Here is a 22,588-nt window from a genome sequence, read left to right as displayed (position 1 = left end):
GCCGTTTTAGGAAAACGGAACTATATTGTCTTCCAAGTTGAAATGGTTGGTAATGTTATATTTATTCATTTGAAAGATTATTATATATATTTTGTTGTTAGTCTACTCATACCAGCAAATTCAATTTTTTGACCCATGTTTGCTTTGTTTTGTAAGCGTGGGTGTGTTCTTAGGAACATAGATGGTGGAGTCGCGGTGGATGAAGACGCGTGACTTGGATTTGCTCTTGGAGTCTTCTGGTTTAAGTTTTTCTAAAGTGTACGGTTTTGAATTGAAATAGATGTAATAGAGTTGGTTAGTAAAAAAATTTATTTGTAAATGAAGCGTTGTTCTTTCAGTTTTAATTTGATATCAGATTTTAATATCGTGGTTGTTAATGGGTTATTAGGGTTTTGTTTCATCCTGGATTTTCAGAAGATGGAATTGGGTGTGGATAATTCCCTATTTTTAATTTTCTGAAAATTTCGGGTGTGACAGTCTAGCTCCAAAAGTCGCCAAGTCCATAACCTATTCTGGTCTCAAATGAGTACTGCGAGTGGCTTTACCGTCAGCTCGACCACCACCAGAACCGCCCCGTACTGGAACTCTCCCCAAGCGCATGCTTCGCAGCTTTGGCAGCCTTTGCAGCGTCCTGCTCCGACACGTCTGCTTTCCTCTTCACCGAGCTGCTCCGTGCACGATGGTTGAAGACCACCCTCTCAGCTCCACAGGCGAGTCAATCGACCCCCCTTTAGGTCGCCAGCCCGATCCACCAGCCCCCGAAGCACCAGCGCCTCCGTAAGGTTGTCTAGAAGGTTCCTATCTTCCCTGGTGACCAAATCACTTGTTTGTTTCTCCATCACCCCTTCACTAGCTTGACCCCGAGCCATTTTCTTTTCTCCCTGATCGCTAGACCTCCTTTTTCTACAAAGAAATGAGCTACTTCCGGCAGTTTCTCTTGTTTCTGGGCTCGAGTTAACCGTGCAAACCTCTCTATCTCCTGCCGATTAGTTCGTGTTTTTACAGCGAACTCTGCAAGCAGAACAAAAACACAGGTCAACTAATATAACAATAACGCACCCATTAAAACGACATGAGCAAGACACTCCCACCCACCGGAGATATTGCAAATCCTAGTTTGCAACCTACATCTGCTAGCACAGTAGTTGCCAACTAGCAGCAACGGCCTCTTTGTCCAGGCCTCGTTGCTTACACCGTCCATCACACTGGAACGCGTTGTCATAGATTGCAAGCTAAAATTGAAATTACCAGATCGCCTTACAACGAAGTGCTCAGTAATATCAGATACCCCTATGTGGTATTCACCACTTGCATTTAGTAGATCGAACACCTTGAATAGCCGCCAAGTGTTACCAACAAATTGACAAGGGGATTTCCAACAATGAGCTAAAAAGTCACAAACCAGCTTCGAGAACGGTATTTGCATATGCGCTCTCAGCTGACCCTCACAGATTATTACCCCACCGTTCAGCGGGTTGTATTCCTCACTCCGCACATTTTTACTCGAGCCTAGTTCGTATATCTCCAAGTCGGGTATATCTATCTCGTAAGCTGCCCTCAGTTCGGGGAACGCACTTGCTGCAAGCCGATCCAACGTCCTAGGGGGCAACCCACTTGAGGACAACCCTTCATCATGACCTGATGTGCTAGCCACAGCACCCTCAGAGCCAGATCGTATACCACACTCATCTTCCCTAACTTCAAGCTCACCATACTCAGAACGACTTTCAAGACTCATCGACTTTTCGATATCCTCCTCATATTCACACTAAACCAGAATTGCTGAAAAACAACACTAGCTTAGGACTGTCATGACCGTCCTTAATTTAGGACTGCAAAAACCGTCGCATATGGCATAAGTTCGTCGTATACTGACCTAACCTAAAATAACCTAAAATAGGGGACGGATTTTGGTGTAGTAAATACACGACGGTAAAGGTAGTTCGGAACTCGCCGCCGGTGTGGTGGGCTAGCTTTTCATTCTCGTTCTCACTGCCTTTCACTATTGCGCTCATTTTTTCCATTCTCGCGCTCATTTTTTTCACTAACACAGCCCCAAAGATCGACACTAGTGGAAAGTGAGAGAGAAACACTAAAAAAAACAAAGGTGGCTTCAAACAAACAGTTCAGAGCTTCTGCAAGGAACACAAGGAGCACAAAGTAGAGCTAGTGAGCTTCAGTGAAATTGTAAGGGCTCTCTCTCTCTCTTCAAAACATAAAATTTAATTAGTTAATGATTTTAAAGCTTCAAGTTTGTGTATTTTCGTCTGATTTTTGTTTGTTAAATTGATGTATTGTTCACTAAACTGAAATGGGTATCTGAATCTTGGATCAAGTCAAAGTTCCTTCTCCAAATTGAGGTAAAGTTCTTTCCTTTTTTCATTCTTTTTCATTTCTTATTGGATTGCAAACGGGGAAGAAAGAGGATTGCAAACGGTTTTCAGATCTCGGTTATAAAGAGAAAGCTGGAGGATGAGAAAAGGGTAAGAACTATCTAGTCGATTGCCTTCACATCGACCAATTGAACCAGGTTAGTTATTCTTATATTTATCTTCTTCAAATTCGAAGCATGGCTAGTGATTTATGGTAGTTTGAAAGCTCAGACCTGTGATTTTACAGATTGTGTAGAATCCTAGCCAAAGCCTTAGGCTTCAAGCTTCTAGCTTTGGAAGTTACTGATGCTTCTCCTTTACTCAATCACTCACTGAAATTTTTTGGGGATTTCTGAACGAGTTTGGTTTGCAGGTAATTCTTTTTACCCATTTTCCCTTTGATTGGTTTTGATGCTTTTGGATACTCGACTTTTCGCCTCTTTTATTATATTTGCTAAAATGGTATATTGCTGTGAAATCCATTGGGAATTCTATGTTTCACAAGTTCCTGAACTTTGTTGAAGGGTTTGATTTTTATTTTTTTTATCGGGTTTTCTTTATTTTTTGGGGTACTGGTGCTGCACTCCCAATGGGTTAACGGCGTAATGACGTATCTGCGGTGTGCCTGTGTCTATGCTGCACTCCCAATGCTTTTGTTTATTTCAAAGCTGTGTGTATACTGGCAGTGATCAATTTTAGCATGATGGTTAACATTAGCAATAGTATTTCCCTCCCCTTGTTTGATGTTGGTATTCTTCTGATTTTGCAATTAGCATTATATTGGTGGTAGTAGTTAATCGTAGTAGTGTCCTTTGGTAGCACAGTTCTCACATCTTGAAAGTTGCTCGGAGCCACTATGTGCTTAACAAATCCTTAACAGGTTGCTTCACTTTAATTACATTCAATATAACTGGTCAACTAATGTGTGTGTGAGCATCTTGAACCAAGCAATAGCTGGTCTGCTCCAAGTGATGAAGTACCATCATAAATTCTTTTATTACCTCTCATGAAGACTACCGGGGGAGGATAAGAAGATAATAAAAATAAAGGGGTATCCACTGTTTTCCTCTTTCATTTTCCTACTTTTTATTTTTCCTTGGACTGAATTTAATGGGTATGAATTGTTTTCACTTAGTTTTGTTCTAAAGTAGATTACCTTAAATAATGAAAGCATGTTACATTGATGATTGATCTATTAATTCCGTTGGCCCCTGACTTATTACTGTTTTATTTTTTCTATGCACTCACTTGTGCCCATCATAGTAATACTGTGAGCATGGTTACCCATACTTGATGTAAATTCACTATGTACGTTGGAAATGGAAGAGGTTGTATTGGAATGTGGAGGGAATGGTCGGTAGACAAGACAAGAGACATTAACACTTTTTGAAATTAGGCCTAGAGTTAAGTGCACTCATATTCCTTGATTTTATTTTGATATGATTCCTCGTTAATCTAGAAAATTAGATTTGATTGTTCTTGTTTGTTAGCTACACTAAGTTCTAATCTGCTTAGGCATTTGCATAAGCCGTATGTTCTCTATCAATTTTTGGATACATGGTATTAATTTAACCAACTCTAGTTCATCTGCAAAACTGAGTAGCTAGTTTACTCTGCGTGTTTTTACCAATCCTGTTCTTAATTCTTATCACGCAGTTTGGGAGGAAAGTTTTATGTTCTAGTGCTCAGAAGACATAGATTTACTTTAAGTCATCAATAGGCCATAAGGGTCCATGGTTCTCGCTATTGGTTTTGCATTTGGGTTTTATGTTGTTGCTGATTTTTTGGTTGATTTGCAAGTTCTTGGAAAGCTTTAAATTTTTTCTGTCGGATCTCATTTTCATCTCTTAATCGAACAAAACATGTTCCAAAGTGGTTCATTCATGAGCCGGCCGCTAAAGTAGAACTTTGTTCACGCTTGAAGATCGACTTTTAAATACAGGTGCTTCATCGTCCTCCATCCTTTTAGGATTATACTTTTTTTTTATCTCTTTTTAATTTGGGGTTAATGTTGAGTTTCATTAGGTTGGTGGTTCTTTGCCTATTTGGGTTCGATTTAGGTGTCTAAGTGTCTTTTTAGGGTTCATTACCTATTGTTTCCCAATTCTTAATTCGTTAAAATGTTAAGGTTTATACAAATCGATTATAGTTATTTGGAGGTGCTCAAATTTGTTTGGTAATGAAAGTTTAAAAGCAACTGTTATTTTCTTAGTGGTCACTAATTACATAGGTCATCATTTTCAAGACTTGGGCATTCCCGAATGTGCCAAAGATCAGATCTTTGGTCTTATTAACATATGGTTGCTGTGGAGTTTTTCAGGTTTTATTGCTTGAAGTACCAAGAAAAACTTTAAGTTTAGATTTACAATTTCTGCCTTCAATAATCTATAATAAGGCAAGTAGTTACAATCTTCCATTGAGTTTTTAGTGCTGCAGTTTTTGGTGTCGGGTTTTATATACAAGACTTGTGCTGCAGTCTGCTCAAAGCAGACTTGCTGGTCTGACTTTGCGCTATATTTTTTCTTAGTTAGAGTGGGTTTTGGGATATAGTGACCTAGGATGAAAAGTTAGTTCATTCAGTCAGTTTGCGCTATATCTGTTTTTAGCTTGTTGTTGTGTGTGCCGACACTAGTGTCGGTTACATAGCGTGCCAAGTAACTATATATATGCTATCTATTCTTATTGCGTGAAACTAGTGAGTATTTAGTATTTTGTTTATGTTCACTACGTGTATGATTTATTTTTATCTTATGATGCTTTTCTATTCGTCATAACATATATGTGTAGGAAGATGAATTGATAATATAGTATGTAAGCAGTAGTTTTCTTGGTTTAGTTTTCTGGGGTCGGTTCAGAAGAGTCCTGAAAAATCATGCTTGGGAATGAGGTCTCGGGCTTGAATAAGATTTTTAGATCTGCAAGTTTTCTTTCCAACATAGTTGGATTCACCTCGTTCAATATCTACACGATAAGTTAAACTTGTTTTAATCTGAGAGAGGTCCGTTAGGATTTTATGACCAAGTTCTGTGTTTGGTCGCGTTCTGTGAATTTTCTGTTAAGAACCTGCTTTCATGGTCTAAACATTAGTTGTGGGTAATTTAATTATGTTCCAAACCCAATTTACCTTGTACTAATCCAAGTTATAAAAGGAAGTTACGACAGTTTTAGTGAAGAAAGGTCAATCAGGATTTTTTCCCGATAACCTTCGGTTTACAATCAGTCAAGTGAATTTCGAGTGGGAATTAGGTTTTGGGTATGAACAAACATTGTAGAAATTGGAGTGCAGTTTCTGCAGTCCTTTACTTAGTGAAACTTGTTGCCACTTTGTCCCTTCCATAACATAACCGATCAATCTATTCGGCTCTCTCACCCAAACGCCGTCCATCTCTCTCCTTATCGGTCGTTCGTTCCTTCTCCTCTTGCTCAACCTGTCCGCCAAGTAAAGGACTGCAGAAGATCATGGAGATCCACAAGATACCTGCCAACCCAACAATAAACCCTTTTTATTTAAGTTAAATTTGGTGCCACCGTAAACACTATTTCTTTAATGATGAAGTCAAGCCCCTAAGCATGGGTTTTGGATGGTACTTCTTCCAATTAAATGGCTGCTTTTATGCAAACCTTGAATACCCGCCATGATATCCTTCGACCTAGAGACCTCGACCCGTAGTGCGGTTCCCGACCTACCACCTATCAGCCAAGCAGAAACTTCGAGTTGAACTAAATGACCTATAAGTGCAAGGGTAAGACTATTTACAGATATTAACTGGAGGATCTTTGCCATTGCCTTTGGATAGAGCCTTTAGGACTTATGGCATTGGGCAAGTAGGCTCCATCAGATACAACTTTTTGATACCATTGTGCAGTAGAAACAAAAGCCTTTTCTGGGCCAAGGAGTCGTTTTTTCTGTTTTTTCTTTCTTACCAATTAGAAGGAAGAAAGATGGAGCCGCTCTCATTCAAGACCTTTGGAAAGCTGCTGCAGTCTCAAGCTTAGTAGCTATTTGGAAAAACAGGAAGAAAATTCTCTATGATGGTCGAACGGAAAGTTTCTCCTTACGTATCTGAGGTTAGAAAGTCGGTGCATAAAGCTTTTAGGTTAGTGGACACCACTATGGACAACTCTACCACGAGGATCTTGCTACCCTTCATGCTTTTCGGACTTGAATAAAACTCGAGGAAGAGCCCCTAAGATCATAGAGTGCTACTAGAATGCTCCACTTGCAGGAGTAATCAAAGCCAATGTACAGATGGATCCTCTCATGGAAATCCAGGGAACTCAGGTTGGGGGGCAGTCTTTAGGAAGAGTGATGAGGATGTTGTTGGTGTATACATAGGAGGTATTGGTGTAGATACTTGCTATGTTGCGGAATCTCAAGCAATTGCTCATAGTATAGCTAAAGCAATTAAGATGTCTTGGTCCTGCAAATGTTGATGGAAGTTCCGCTTCTAAGTGAAGTCCGGATAAAGTTAAGTTGTTAATATGTTTTTGTTCCGTATGAACAACAACAAATAAGTTCCGGAGGGGTGGCTTATTTTCGTTTGTCATTCCACCCCATGTCGCCCTCCACTCACATGACTTCGATCTGTCAACAAACCTCTCCGGCCAAGAGTACGATAGTATACAAGTTGTTATCTATTTAATAGGAAATCGTGTGTGAGTGATTCAATAGGCTAGTGTCTTTAATCATTTAATTCATGGTTATCCTTCTCTGTAGAATTTCATTTTATAGCATTTAAGTTCATGAAGTCTTTTAGATCTATATATGTGTCTTCTATCCCCAGCTTAAAGATTAGAGATTATACAAGGCATGCATGAATGTTGGTCTAATTATTTTAACATTTGCTACAATTCGTTGATCTTTAAACTATACTAATATATATAATGTGTTCATATAATTAAGTCTAAGTGATACAACGGCAAATATGATTTTGTTTCTTGTTTCATTTCATTTAGGGGTCTCACCTGTTCACATCCTATTGTGGTGTCATGTAGGTTACCTAATAAAAATTATGTGGGATAATGCTTCTTCTACTTAATAAGAAGAATGGGAGGGTGGAGATTTGGCTGAGGCATTACCACTCTACATTGCTACCCCAGGTAAGGATCGGATTTGTGGATTGAATCCATTTGTGTGACACTAATACACATTCTTGTTTTTTACATTCTTGTTTGCCTCTGCTTGGGCTACTCGTTCAGTCTCTAGAAGACTCTCAAGGTTGCTTGTTCTACTTTCTAAAAGTCATGAAAGGTTAATGACTCAAAAAAAAAATGAAAGGTGATGAAGATAGGAATTTTGAAGTACACTTTTTTTTTTTTTTTCATTGTGAGGGTTCTTCATCTCGTGTCATTTTTCCTTTTGCAGGCATATTTAAGGCTTCATTGCCTTCATTAATTTTTTTCCCAATTTGTTCACTCTTCTTTTTTCTCTCGAAGGTGAAGGTGAGGTGATGATACTTGACATGACATTAATTACCATGGGACATTAATCGTCTTCACCAAGCATACCATCTGTTGTGTATATATTGGGGAATTAATTATTTATCTCTTGGGTATTCATTAATTTCTTTCAAAATTTCTGTTTTAGGATTTTGCAAGAGGATTCCAAACTTTGGGGTTTGTTTGCAGACTACAAGGTACGAAATTTCTCCATATTCAAGTTAGTCTTGCTGTTGCTGAGCTTGATATACACAAAAGGAAGCATTTTAGTTTGATTTTTTTGCAATCCTTTGATCCCCATGTTATTAGATATCCCCTCTATTTATAAGTATGAGTACCTTGTTAGAGAACAACTCAAGGTTCTTTCCTCACCACCTGTGATTTCTATTGTGCTTTTAGGTTTTTAGGAAGAGTATGATTAGTTAGACTTGCTTATTTAATTTGTGTAGCTTGCAATGCTTCATTCATGTAACTTTAGTATCTAGAGTTCCAAACGGTAAGTTCTTTTTCTGTTCTACAAAAGGCAAAAGGCGACTTATAAACTGCTTTTCATTCTATTTTTCCTCAAAGGGCTCATAGTTCCTACTTGCATGGGTCATAAAAGGTTATACTTTCATAAAGCTAACTGCACGGTGAGGTAATATTCTCTGAATTAGTTCCAATAGTGCCTTTTATTCTGTTTTTACTTGTTTTTATGAATGCAAGAGGACAGATTACCTAAGCCTAGACAAGAACTTACCTTTTTTTGATAAAAACAAAGACTAATCTGATTTCACAATTTCTTTAGTAACATTGTTGGTACACAATACCTTGGGCCACTTGATTGTATTATTTCTCGGTGTACTCATTGGTTTCTTGTTGTAGTTGTAATGCTTACTTAAGCATGGTATTTTCATGAGTGGACATGATTATTGGTGGCTAAGTACCATGTCACTTGGAATTCGGATGAATTTTATGGTGTTTTTTTTTTCCGTATTCTTTTTTATCCATTATTAAAACGAGTGCCCGAGTACATCATACATGGGGGGGTTGTACTTTAAAGGATGCTTATAACTCCACACTAAACCCGTTCTTTATTTTTTTCACTTGCATATGTTGTCAATGATTCCTTGTGAAGCTAGACTTCCTTAAAGTGTAGATACTTGATTATCCTTTGTAGAAATGACAGACAATTAAGGTGGTATGGTACTTTGCCTGTTTTGACTTGGTATTCTTTTTATGCAAACAGATGTTTCAACTAATGATGCTTAGAGTTTATGTCGATAATAATATGATTGCATCTACGTGTTTGCAGGTGCGCAGAGACCACAAGGAATCATCAGCACTCACTTTGATGCAAAGTATAGCATACTATGTCTGTACATTGTTAAAAAAACTTGATGTTCGCTTATAAAGCTCAAAAAACTTGTAAACTTTGGAAAATATCAATATATTATTTATCAATTTTTTTTATGCAATATTTTAGTATGTTACCATTTATGTCGTTCAAATGGTGATCATGTGTGAATTTAGCTGAGTATTCAGGAAAAACTAGATTCTACAGGGAAAAAAAATTATTTCAATAAAATAACTACAAAAAAGGGACCAGCAAAGGTGTCCAGACTCCATAATTGATTTTCCCAAATTGCAAATGCGACGGAAAAGAATGTCTTAAAGCTAAAACTAAGACACAATTTGCGACGCAATTTAGGGTCTCAAGTTTGAAAATTAGCTGCCAAAATTAAAAAGTGATTTACGGCCGGTTGTTAAAGTCGCAACATAGACAGCGGCAATAGCAGATCTTTACCCCGTCGTCTTTCTAATTCCGTTAAGACGTCCAGAACCGTCGTTAATATTAACGACAGGGCAATTTGCGACGATCTGTGAGACAACATATTCCGTCGTAAATCCCAATTTAGGACGGCTTTAACCATCGTTTTCGGCCATTTCTGGTGTAGTGTCACCACAACTTAAAGATACTTCCTGAACCTCTTCCGATCGTGTATTGTCAGAGTCAGACATTTTTGCGTTTTCTTCTTATCAAATACCCAAACCTAAGCAACAAAACCTGACACCGGCCTACTTATTAGACACACAACACTTGCCCAAGCAGAAAGAAAACTGAAAATGGAAAAGCAGCGGTAGCGAAAGCACTCACCTGAGAAACCCTAGTATGCGGTTTTGCTGAAGAAGAAAACATAAAATAGCTTTTTAGTTCCCCCAAATTTGATTTTGTCCAACCGCCCGTTTAGTTCCCAAGAAATTATAATTACAACCTACGCCCTAGCCCGCATACGTGTCTCAAAGACCTGTCTTTTCAAGATTTCGGAAAATGCGGCAACATGTTTCCCTGCCAACTATTATGATTTTGTCATGTGACAACCTCCACCTCACATCAAGTCGTTATACAACACGACTCGACCTTTATGGTGCGGCAGTCAGTTCCGTTCACACCAGCCCGCTCTTCCACTCATGCTCAACACGTACTGCCATTTTCTCTCAGCAAATCGCTTCAATGTACAACACAATCTACTGAGAGGGGGCTATGTAAGGGAGTAATATTCTCATTGAGGAATATTAAGCACGCGTTAAGCATAAGCAGAGATCGTAAAGAACTCATGTTATTGACCTGCAAGATCGATTCATGAGCAGCTCGCTTCATGTAGGTGGTACACTTCAACTCGCTCAAGAATACCTCAAGGCGAATGAACAACCTAAAGCAAAATGCTTCGAATAAAGATACCATCCCTTATCCAGATGTAATAATTACCAGAGCCTTACCTGTACTTCCAATCACCGTGATATATGAACTACTGCACCCACTCCCAATCATCACACAATTCCTACCAAAACCAACCAAACACACATTCATAATCTCCACCCTACATATGTACATGTCAGTACACGTGTCTCATGGATCAACATTCCTTTATGCCTATAAATACCACCTATATGAACTACGTGAGACCTGATTCTTCTCTCCCCCCAGAATCAAGAGAAGATACGTAGGCAGTTCGCTCAACAACGAACTTGGTCTAAGCCCTTTCCCACATCCAATCCCAACTCCATTCTCCTTCCTCCCTTGTATGGGAAGGAAACTAAAATGCTCCTTTACAATTATCAATCAACTCAACTAATTCTGTTCTAAAAGAAAAATGAACTAGGAAAATTTCCATTAAAATGTGGAAACAAATACCATCAAACAGTGAACAAATCAAACAAACCACAACAAAGCATACAATAATAAGGACTTCATTACACTTTATAACCCTCTTTCTAAGTATTTCTTATAATTCTCAATCGAATCAAGCCGTTCGATTTTAAGCTGTTGCCTGAATCTGTTGATGAATGCTTCAGCACTTTCGTTAATATCAACCTCCTTGCTTCTGATCATGACCTTCTTTGTTGCCGCTGCACTAGTTGCTCCAAATTGAGATCTTATATGAATTGGTCTACTGTTACTAACCATACCTCGCATGGACTCTTTTTCTACGACTTTGTTGTATAAAGAAGACATGGAGTTGCTCTTGTTCGTTTCCATTTTCTCTAATTTTTTGTGACAGTAAGTTTGGCTTTTATACTGCTTCTAATACGAGTATTATTTAAACGTGTTAGTCAATGTTGGATTGCGTGGTTAGTGACTTTGATAATTTGATTGAATAGTTATTACGTGTACGCATGTGATTTGAAGAATGCTTTTTGTTCAAAGAGGAACGTGCGGCTGAAGATTTGTGGTTGCCGGTTGGAAGCCCAAAAGACCTAATTGGTACTTCAAGAAGTGTACGTGGCTTCTTATCTGTCAAAAATAGATTTAAATAAATATTACTTTTGTACTTAGGAGTTAGGAAGAAAGGCCAAAATCATCAATATCATGGACCCTTCATTTTTTGATAATATACTCCAATGTCGAATCTGCATAGTCAGGCCAAGACAAAAGATTTAAAATCAGTGAATTTATATTGAAAAGATCAATACTGGATTCTGATATATTTTGCTGCAAAATTTTATTTATTAAGCTATTTTCTGTGCTGCTGGGCACAAATTGGATTTCTGATCCAGATGAAATTTTGTTGAGCTAACCTTGTTTAGAAATGAAGCTGTTGTGTAAGTGTTTTTTTTTGTTTGTAGAGTGTAATATCTAGTAATGAAAAGTAAATAAGAATTGTGATAAAGACTTTTAAATTGTAATTTCGCACAATTTCCTTAAGGCAAAATGGCCCGGTATGGTTCACAAAGATGGATTAAATTTTAAATAATGTCTCCCCGGGATACAAAATGGATGAGCGTGTTCTACCAATGACCGAACTCCGAGGAACTCTCAAGATACGGGACAAGTTTTTTTAATTTATGGAAAATAATGTTGTGTTTTGAGATATTTTATAAATTTTGAGAGACCTTAGTTTTATAGATCTGAAAATGACTACAACTCAAGGCTAGAATCACACTAAAATTGCCTTTATGGTTTGACTCAAATCAAGGAAAGATTTTGTAATATTTAATATTTATTTTATTTTTTTTATTTGATAAAACTATTTTTTAGTACTCGCACTCCACGCTGAAGCCCAATTGGGTGGATCGCAGGCTGGGTGTTTAACGTGTGGGCACACGCCAGCGCTACTAAGGTTTTCTGGAGCCAAAAATTTAAAAGGAGGAATTTATATTGAAAAGATCACCTCCTTATATCTCTCTACACTATATTTTAAGCAAAACAACCAATATAAACTTAAGATTTCTTAAGTTTAGTAACCAAAATTGGGACTAAAGCCCCAGATGGAATGTAGTAGATACAAAAGGTCATGGGTTCAAAGAAATGAGGGACAAAGTTCATTCACATTTCCAACATAGAGTGTAGTATCATATGGTATTGGTTTGGTTAGTTAGGTTCACTCTCTAAACTTAAATTCTTGTAAATATTGAATCGTTTTCTTTAGATGTAGACTGAGGAAGGATATAGATCAGTTCTTGTCAAACGTTTGTTTGTGTGTGTGTGTCTTTTCTTTTTTGGCCGTCATTTTCTTCTGAAATCAAATCTAAACAATTTTATCTACTAAAACCATAGTTTGAGATTTCAGAATTTTCGGAATTCTGATAAATCCAAAACCGAAATTCATCAAATTTCGACCCCTATCATATTTGGAATTTCGATTGATTTTGGAATAATCAATATTTCAACCTTATATTTGGAATTTCAATTTTAAAAAAATGAAATATTGGGCGGAATTCCGAGGTTTCATTCAGAATCACAAACACTGACTAAAACAACTAATCTACTAAAGTACTCAGGCAATTTTCTCCTATCTTTTGGGACTGATTATTGTTCGGTGAAGTCTCTTTATTATACGTTGTTTAGTGTTACTATTGACTAGGGATTGTCGCACTGTCTCATACTCTAATGTGCCAATGTGTTGAGGCCTGGAGGGCTTCTGTTATAAAAACATGTCAGATTTCCAGCAACAATGTCAACTGCGAACTCTTGAATAATTTTGGACCCAGGCATACGCCCGGGATCTATTAAATATTTTGTGTGTTGAAAAGGCTTTACAAAATGTCTCACACAAATTTTCAAATAAGAATATATTTTTATTGAAAATAAACTGAAATACGTTAATAAGCAGCGATTATGGTGCATAAGTACTTGAAAACTAACGGATCAAATTGAGATAGTCTCTTCACTTTGTGGTTTAGAATATTAATCCATAATTTTCAAATAGAATTATCTTAAACTCGATCTAGTTTGTATAATAGTTTTCTTAGATTTATGGTGATTTAGCAGCAAATTTTTGAATTAGAATATATTTTTATTGAAAATAAACTGAAATACATTAAAGAGTAGTGACTATGGTGCATAAATACTTAGAAACTAAGGGATCAAATTGAGATAGCTTCTTCACTTTGTGGTTTAGGATATTAATCCGTAATTTTCAAATAGAATTATCTTAAACTCAATCTAGCTTGTATAATAGTTTTCTTAGATTTATGGTGATTTAGTGACAAATTTTCGAATTAGAATATATTTTTATTGAAAATAAACCGAAATACGTTAATGAGCAGTGATTATGGTGCATAAGTACTTAGAAAATTAAGAGATCAAATTGAGATAGCCTCTTCACTTTGTGGTTTAGGATATTAATCCGTAGTTTTCAAAAAACTAAACACATTAACTAAAAGAAAGAAGAAGGAGAAGAGGCGGATTTGTGCATCTTTTAGCTAGCTTGGGATCGGATTTTTTGGCGTCATATTTTATATACTTTTTTCGCAATACGAAAGGTGAGTAGTTATTTTTCTATTTAACCGAATCCTAGAGTTTGTTCTACGTGTATAAAGAAATAATTTTACTATCCAAAGTCTCCGCTCACTTTTGCTGCTCCTCTTCTTTTGTCGTTATTTTTCGTCCTATCAAATTGTTAAACTGGTTAAATGTTAGTGTTTCGACAGTAACCTGCTTCAACACAACGAGAGCAATGGTAAAGAACGCACTAAGAAATAGAGGAATTTGATGTTGGGGGAAATGAAACTGAACCAAGATAATGGCTGCCTACGTACCGAAGATCTATTCTCTAGGGATCAAGTTTCAACGTAGTTCACATTATTAGAATAAGTAATTTTTATATGAATGAAAAGATTGAGTCCTACGAGGACTGTGTTTGTTTTTGTCATAAGAATTATTATCTCTTTGAACATCTATCCTTATATTTTAAAATAATGAACCTGGACATATTCATAAATAGACCAGTTATTAGGTGTAGCTAGGATTAAGCCCTTGGGCTTAATTGAACTGGGCTGGATCCGTAGGTTAATGAGCCACAAAGTGGGGGTCTATACATCGCCCTCTCTTTGGTGGATGTACAAAGCCCATGTGGCAAAGAAGTTAATATAGAAAAAAGAATGGAAGAACATCGATTTAAAAGAAAAAAATAAAATAGAATAAATGTTACTAAGTATTGGCGTGCGTAATCTCATTGTCAAAAGTTATACTAGAGTAAGCGATGACAAGAGACGAAAATTATTGGCGACAAAAGATGGAAATAATTAGCGGAAATAATTAGCGAAAATTATTGGCAGAAGTAATTGGCGAAAATTATTGGTGGAAGGGCAGAAGTTATTGGCAGAAATAATTGGTGAAAATTATTGGCGAAAATAATTACGAAAAAATTATCGATGGAAATAATTGGCGGAAAAATTTTTAACTTAAGAGATTATGTGAGGTTGGCTAAAATAAAAAATAATAAGATGGTAAAAATAATGTTTTGGAACTTGAAAAAGAGATTATTTGGAGCTTTTTGAAGTAAAAATGTTTGGCTGGTTTTAAGCACATGGAATTTGGCCGGTTTAATAAGTATTGATAAAAGGATAGGACCGGCTAAAAGTTTTGGGAATAGGATTTGTTTTAGTAATTGGTTATTGAGCGGTCGTAGATAGATATTACTTAGATGACAAAATAATAGGCCATGTGAATACGTATGGCCGGCCTTATCTATTTTGGCGTTGTTTTTGGTTTGAGAAAGAGACAAAACACATTAGACCGTCAGGTTTGAGAAAGGTACAAAACGCACAAGACAAAACTAAACAATTTTGAGATTTGACTTTTTTGAAAAAAAAGGTGAAGAGCAAACACTGTAGTTTAAAGAAACCAATAAAATAAAATTTCTGAATTTGTTCGAACGTAGAGTAGAGTCCTATTGCTATATGGAAACAGATTTACAGTTCTAATCCAACTCAAACAAAAGAGTTCATCATTATAAATAACGAGGTAGGACACACATGGATAAAACATATTGAATAAAAGAAAAAAAATAACAGGAAAGCGAGATTAAGTAACCTGATATAACAAATTAGAAGCGAGAATTTGATATGATAATGGCGAGAATTCAACTTCAACGAAGATGGGCCAAAACAAAAGGTACTCTATACATACGAGGTCAACCAAGGAAGACTTCAATAACGGAGATGAAGAAACGGTTTGCATTACAAGAATGCAATGTGGACAGCGTGAAAAGTGTTTTACAAAAAGCCAAAGAAGATGAAGTAGTATCAACATGGCACTAATTATCATATGGGTTGAAATTTTCTTTGGATAATACCGTTGCAAGGATCTTAGAATGGTGGCATGTTACACCTGCACAGATGTCAGTTCCATTTTGGTTAATAGTTTCAAGGATGCGAAAATTACAACTACGGTACAAGCGAAGATTTGGGTGTCAAGAGCTTTACTCAATTGCAAGGCCTCGTGTCACTCCGAAAGACAATTTCATAATGCTCAGCGTGCACTTTAAAAAAAGAAGGGAGAGATTTAGTGGTCTTCCTGATAGCTACAAGCATTGGGAAGATTATCCGTATCGCATACGAGGGAAGTGGAACACGACAGGAAGGGACGTTCCAAACAAATTTACTGGTAAGAAACTGTGTTGTGTTTACGTATAGGTTGATACTGTAATTGTGTTAGGAAAGGAAGATTTTGTAATAAATTAATTACTAATTGTGTTTTTGTTGGTGGTTGTATTTGTAGATGAAATTCACCGATTGATATAGTAGACATGGATAGCAAAACACAGGGATAACTTGAAATTTTACTTCCATGGAAAAATACCATCCGAAGTATTTGATCTAAGTTTCCCATATGATATTGTGGACTTTCTATGTGAGGTGGAGGAAGAGGCGGAAAAAGAGGATGAGAGTGAAGGGCAAGAGAGTGAAGAAGAAAGTGATGAGGGAAAAGAAGAAAGAAGTGTTGAAGGAGAGGATGAAGTTGAGAGTTGTAAAGTTGTAGGAAGGAAAAATAGTAAAAGAGGTGTGGAGAAAAAACGAACTAAAGAATTTAAAGTGCTGAGTGGACAATTAATTAGACAAAATAAAATAAAAAATCAAAACAATATTATTAGGAATAAACGAATAATCATAGAAGATGAAGATAGTAATAATGATACAAAGGAAGGAGTGAATACTTCAAAAAAGAGGAGAACGTTAAGAAGAAAAGATTATGAGTTACCGTTGAAGGACGACGGTGAAACTTATAAATTTTTAGAAGATGGTTATGGGAGAGAAGAGAGCGTAAAAGAAAAGGAGAAAACTGTGGATAAAAATGTATAGAAGAAAGACGATACTGCACAGGTTGGATTTGGCATTTTAGCACTGAAGGAAAATCACAAAACGCAAGGTGAATCCAACAATTTAATCCAAGTGACAACTAGCATGCAATGGGAGAAAAGGAACGAGGTAAATTATTTGTTTATTTATTTAACTGTAACATGCGTTTTAAGGTTATGTTAATGTTTTAGGTAGTGAGAATAATGGAAGAATTAAATGAGATGGAAGAATATAAGCGGAACGCCACTGTAAGGACCGAAGAATTAGCAGATTTGAAAGCCCAGGTGAAAACGCAAGAAGAAAAAAACGAAAAAATAACTGCAAAAGTGTTGGGGTTAGAAAAAGAATTAAGTGCTGCTAAGAAAGAGAATGTGGAAAACAAGAAATTGTTAACACAAGCTTCCCTAGAGATAGGAAATAAGGAGATGGAAAGGATGCAAGCAGTTATGCAAAAGGCAGATGTCCTGGAAGAAAATGAAGAGAGAAAGAATACCTATAATAAATTATATCTTATGTATATGGAGATTGTTAAAGTTGCTCCGAAAGGTGTGCCTTTTCCAGAGGGAACTTAATAGACAATTGATTTTGAAATAAATGTAGTAAAAATACTACCAACCTTGAATGAACATGCATTGTCGGCAATAACTTGATAATAATATATCATCTCGCTGTTGATCTTGCGTGTTGTGCTGCATGTCGATACATAGTATGGATAGAAAAATATGGTAGCGATATAACGAGGGGAAAGCAGATGCCCCCAATATAAAATCCATTGGAGAAAGTGTGATTGAAAAGCAAAGGGGCCATGATCATCCTCCATGAACCTAGCTATTCAGGTGTCAAAATATTTTTACCGAACGTTAGGCAAGGCCTGACAACTGTTGGAGTTGTCACAGGTGCAAGGTCGTCACCCGTGCACTAGGACCAAACTAAAACACAACGCCGTTGCCTTAGTAGTGGAATTTGCACGGATATTGTAATTTGGGAGTATTGCAATAATTGTACCAAGCAAGAATAACCATCTTATTGACTCGGATTTCTTTCAAGTAGGCATGAATGTGACTTACTCGGACCAAAGAAGGCATAATATGGATGACCTCTCCAGAATTAACGTTAATAAATGACATTGTTGAAAGGAAAAGTACAGACTAATAGAGTAATATAAAATGACAACCAAACATATGAGAATGGAATTTGAATGCCTTTATTGATGGATAAAATAGAATGAACTACATAGATAGATAGATTTGTTATTGATGGAGTAATCTAAAAATGCAAAAGATTTCCTAACGGTAAAACTTGCGAAGGTGGTAAGCATTCCATGGCCTCTCTATCATTCTTCCAGAAATAGTACGGAGGAAATATGACCCCTTAGATGTTGGACGATCTATGATGTAGGGTCCTTGCCAATTTTCTCCAAACTTTCTTGATTCTATAAGCTTTGGGTTTCTACAGAGAACCCAGTCCTCAGGAGCAAAAGACTTAGGATGGATCTTCTTGTCATAGTTCCATTTCATGTCAGCTTGATACTTAATAAGCTGTTGTAGTCCCTCAGAGCGAACCTCATCAATAAGAGCTTTTGACTGAGCCAAAGTATTGTCATTGGAACCTGTTTCAATAGCAACTGACCGAGATGTACTAGAAATCAGCTCTATAGGTAAGAATGCTTCAGCACCATATGCAAGGTTAAAAGGTGATAATGCAGTTGAATATTTTGGTGTTGTCCTATAAGCCCACAAGACAGCTGGTAACTCCTTGACCCAATTTCCTTTGGCGCCAGTCAAACGTCTCTTTAGGTTGGCCAAAATCACCTTATTGGTGGCTTTGGCCTACCCATTGGCTTGCGGATGATAAGGTGCGGAGAAGTTATGCCGTATCTTCAAATTAGCACAGAACTGACGAATTTCTTCAGCATCAAATTGTTTACCATTGTCTGATACAAGTGCCGCAGGGATGCCAAAACGACAAACAATATCTCTCCATAAAAACATTTTGACGTTGGAAGCATGTATTTGGACCAAAGGCTTTGCTTCTACCCATTTGGTAAAGTAATCGGTTGCCATAAGAAGGAATCGTATACTACCTAGAGCTTTAGGTAAAGGGCCAATAATGTCTAAGCCTTATTTGGCAAATGGCCATGGGCTAAGCATGAGATGTAACTCAGTAACAGGGAGTTTACTCATATTGTCGTGCTTTTGGCATGGCTTACACCTCTCAAATAGGTGTTTTGCATCCTTTTGCATCTCTGGCCACCAATATCCCTATGTCATAGCCTTATGAGCTAAACTTTGTCCCTTGGAGTGGCTTCCACATAATCCAGAGTGAATCTCTTCCAAAACTTGAAGTCCTTCCTGTTTTGATAAGCATCGTAACATAGGGTTTAAGTCAGAGCCTTTGCAATATAATTGCAAACCTCCGTCAGTAGTAGATATCACCAAAAATTTCCATGAATCGCGTTGGATTCTTTCAGTGAGTTTTGGTTCTGGCGGAAGTGAAGAAACTTGCAAGTATTGGATATAAGGGAGACACCAATCATGCTCATCGGAGATCATCACTAGCTCCGATAGTATCATATCATGAACTTCAGGACTATCATCTGCTTCATGTACCAACTCACTATCTGTTTCTAGAGTGAACTCAGGAGGAACAAATGGATCTATGAACTATGATGGAAGATCCAAAGTATGGTCATGTTGTGAATTTTCCATCTCCCTTTTCCGCTTTTGAGTCATGATTGGTGCGATTATACGATGGGTCGTACTTCGCTAGTGCGTATAAGCAAAAGAGGTAATTTCTTTCATGTACATACAAGTCATGCAACTCTTTTTTGGTAAAGGCAATGCTTGGCTTTTCTGGAACTCCACAGTGATGTGTCTTGACTCTTCGCTTCTAACTGTGGCGGAGAGATAAGCTAACGAATCTGCATGACGTATGTCATTTTGGGGTCTTTGAGTGATAAAGATGCTATCAAATTGTCGGGCAAGGCTATGTATCAAACTAAGATAAGCCGCCATATGCTCATCTCTTGCTTCAAAAGACCCGCCAAACTGATTGGCCACAAGGCGAGAATCCATGTATAACTGGAGCTTTCGCGCCCCCAGTTTCAAAGTTGTTCTCAAGGCACAAATGGCAACCTCATATTCGGCTTCATTATTTGAAACGGCGAAGCCAAGTCGAACAGATTTCTCAATCTTCTCTCCGTCGGGTGTAACAAAAAAGCATCCAATTCCAGACCCATATTTATTATGGGAACCATCTGAGTAAACAATCCATAGGCCAATGGTATTAGGAATTGCGTTTTTAAGTTGGTCTTCGTCGCCCCCAGTTATTGGCGGCAGAATGTCTTCCATAGATTCTTCCTAGCGCAAGAAATCATCAATATGAGAATCATCAATCAGAAAATCAGCTATCAAATAAGCCAGAGCATGTCCTTTTTCAGCAGTACAACCTTCAAAGACAATGCTATATGCACTAAGATAACTTTCCCATTCGACTAATTTGCTTGATTCACGTATGCGTTCTGAAAAGATCTTGCGTAAAGGGATACAAGATATAACCCCGATCAACCTCCCCGGAAGTATGGTTTCAATCGGGCGGCATGAACCAATGCAAGCTTAATTTTTCCATCTTTGAATAACAAGACTCGGCTCGGTTAAAGTCTTATCGATAAAAAGCGGGTCTACCATCGTCCAACAAAGAACGGCACTAACGGCTTGAGTTGTAGCTGCTAGGTATATGCCAATAGGTTGACCCGTTGAAGGACTTGTCAATATAGGAGGGTTGACCAAGTATTTCTTCAGTTGTTGCAATGCCATCTCACAATCAACGTTTCAAGTTGCCACCCCCTTTAAAGTCTGGAAGAAGGGATGACAACGATCAGAATATTTAGAAATAAATCTATGAATAGCGGCAAGCCGACCAGTAAGTTGTTGAATTTCATTCTTATTTTTTGGTGATGGCATATCAATAATGGTGCGTATCTGATCAGGATTAGCCTCAATACCTCTACAAGTCATGAGGTATCCTAGAAATTTTCCAGAAGATAGGCCAAAAGAACATTTGGCGGGATTGAGTCTCATATTATACTTGTTAAGCTTATCAAAAACAAGTTGAAGATCGGAAAGATGATCACCAGTAAGCTTCGATTTAACGACTATATCATCGATATAAGCCTCCATTATTTTTCCAAGCAGATCGGAAAAAATTGTATTGACAAGCTTTTGGTAGGTTGCACCGGCATTTTTCAAACCAAAAGGCATAATAGTATAGCAGAAAATGCCTTGGTCGGTGATGAAGGCGATGAACTCTTGGTCATCCACATTCAAAGAAATCTGGTAGTACCCTGAAGAAGCATCCATGAAAGATAGGTGTTGGAATCCTGAAGTGGCGTCCACCAGTTCGGAAATTCGTGGCAATGGATACAGATGAATCGGACAAGCCGTTAAGGTTTGTAAAGTCAATACAAATTCTAATTTGTCCGTTCTTTTCTTTTGCGGTGACGACATTAGCAAGCCATTTTGGGTAAGTAACTTTCATCGTCGGATAAAGTTAACCGCAAGTAGTTTATCAATCTTCTCCTTAACTTTGAGCTTCCGATCAGGTGCCATTCTTCTTGGTTTTTGGCGAACTGGCCTGAAACTTGGATCAATGTCAAGTTTATGACAGGCAACAGAAGGATCTATTCCCGGCATTTTCTCAATTTTCCAAGCGAATATACGCTTATTTTGCTGTAAAAGGAAAACCAACTCTTTTTGCTCCACGCTCGAAAGTTCGGTAGAAATAAAAGTGGTTTCTTCTGTTGAATCTCCTACTTGCACTTCCAAAAGGCGAACTACTGTAAGATTCCCTTTCACATGAGTCTCAATATTATAGATAGAGGGCACGCCACTAGGTAACTGCAACTTGGGCAAGGCACTTACAAGGATGGTATTACCACGAACTTCAGATTTTTTATAGTCATCCATTGCTTTGTCATGACAAGCATGGGCAGAAACTTTGTCACTACGAACCTTACAAATATGCCCAGAGAATGGGAACTTGACACACTGATGAAATGTGGAGACTACAGCCCCCATGGAATGTATCCAATCTCTGCCCAAAATTGCGTTATAGTGGGAACGACAGTCCATCAATAAGAAATCGAGCTCAACTTCTTTGTTCATTAATTTGATTGGTAAGGTAATTCTTCCAACAGCTGAAGATGTTGTCCTGTCAAAACCGATGATAGGATTGTCTTCGGGCGATGATCACCCTCCACAAAGTTGCATCGAGAATAACATCCACTGAAAATGGCGGAAAGTGGCCCCCGTGGTCGATCATTACCCGTTGAACATGAGAAGCACCTATAGACACAGTAATTATGATTGCGTCATAGTGAGGGTGATATACACCAAGGAGATCGTCATCAATGAATCAGAGGGGCTCTTCTTCAGAAGTTTCGGTCTGGATTCCTTTGACAAAATCGACTTTGTTGACACGGTTAAACTCACCAACATAACTAACTTTCAAAAGCTTTTGATTCTTACTCTGACTTTTGGAAATAGACTCAACATGAGAATGGGAAACATTAATGACATGCTCATAAGTTGCAGCAACTGCCTGTTGAGAGTTTTTAGTAAGATATTCATTTAAAAGTCCTTTCTCCACTAATTTCTGAATCCGACCCTGGAGAGAGCGACAAAGTTCTGTCTCATGGCCATAGTCATTATGGAATT

The 22,588-nt window shown here is 37.6% G+C and overlaps 2 long non-coding RNA genes across 3 annotated transcripts; one reads left to right on the top strand and one right to left on the bottom strand.

The window, feature by feature from the left end:
- Positions 1-2,033: 2,033 nt before the first annotated feature.
- LOC147507669 (uncharacterized) lies at positions 2,034-7,763 on the top strand. 2 transcript variants are annotated; one of them, XR_015216214.1, is made up of 3 exons: positions 2,034-2,187; positions 2,337-2,530; positions 2,620-4,055. It is a non-coding gene; the product is annotated as an uncharacterized LOC147507669 (long non-coding RNA). The 2 variants fall into 2 exon arrangements; XR_015216215.1 differs by lacking the exon at positions 2,034-2,187 and adding an exon at positions 7,738-7,763 and having other exon boundaries at positions 2,194-2,530; positions 2,620-2,745.
- A 2,032-nt stretch (positions 7,764-9,795) lies between these two features.
- Positions 9,796-11,051, bottom strand: LOC147507668 (uncharacterized). The gene is made up of 2 exons (XR_015217734.1): positions 9,949-11,051; positions 9,796-9,858 (listed from the first exon to the last, which is right to left on the bottom strand). It is a non-coding gene; the product is annotated as an uncharacterized LOC147507668 (long non-coding RNA).
- Positions 11,052-22,588: the final 11,537 nt, after the last annotated feature.

This window comes from Coptis chinensis, chromosome 3, assembly GCF_015680905.1.
Source record: "Coptis chinensis isolate HL-2020 chromosome 3, ASM1568090v1, whole genome shotgun sequence".
NCBI classification, from domain to species: Eukaryota; Viridiplantae; Streptophyta; class Magnoliopsida; order Ranunculales; family Ranunculaceae; genus Coptis; species Coptis chinensis.
The sequence above is the reverse complement of the archived record's forward strand: the minus strand, read 5'-3'. Positions and strand labels throughout refer to the sequence as shown.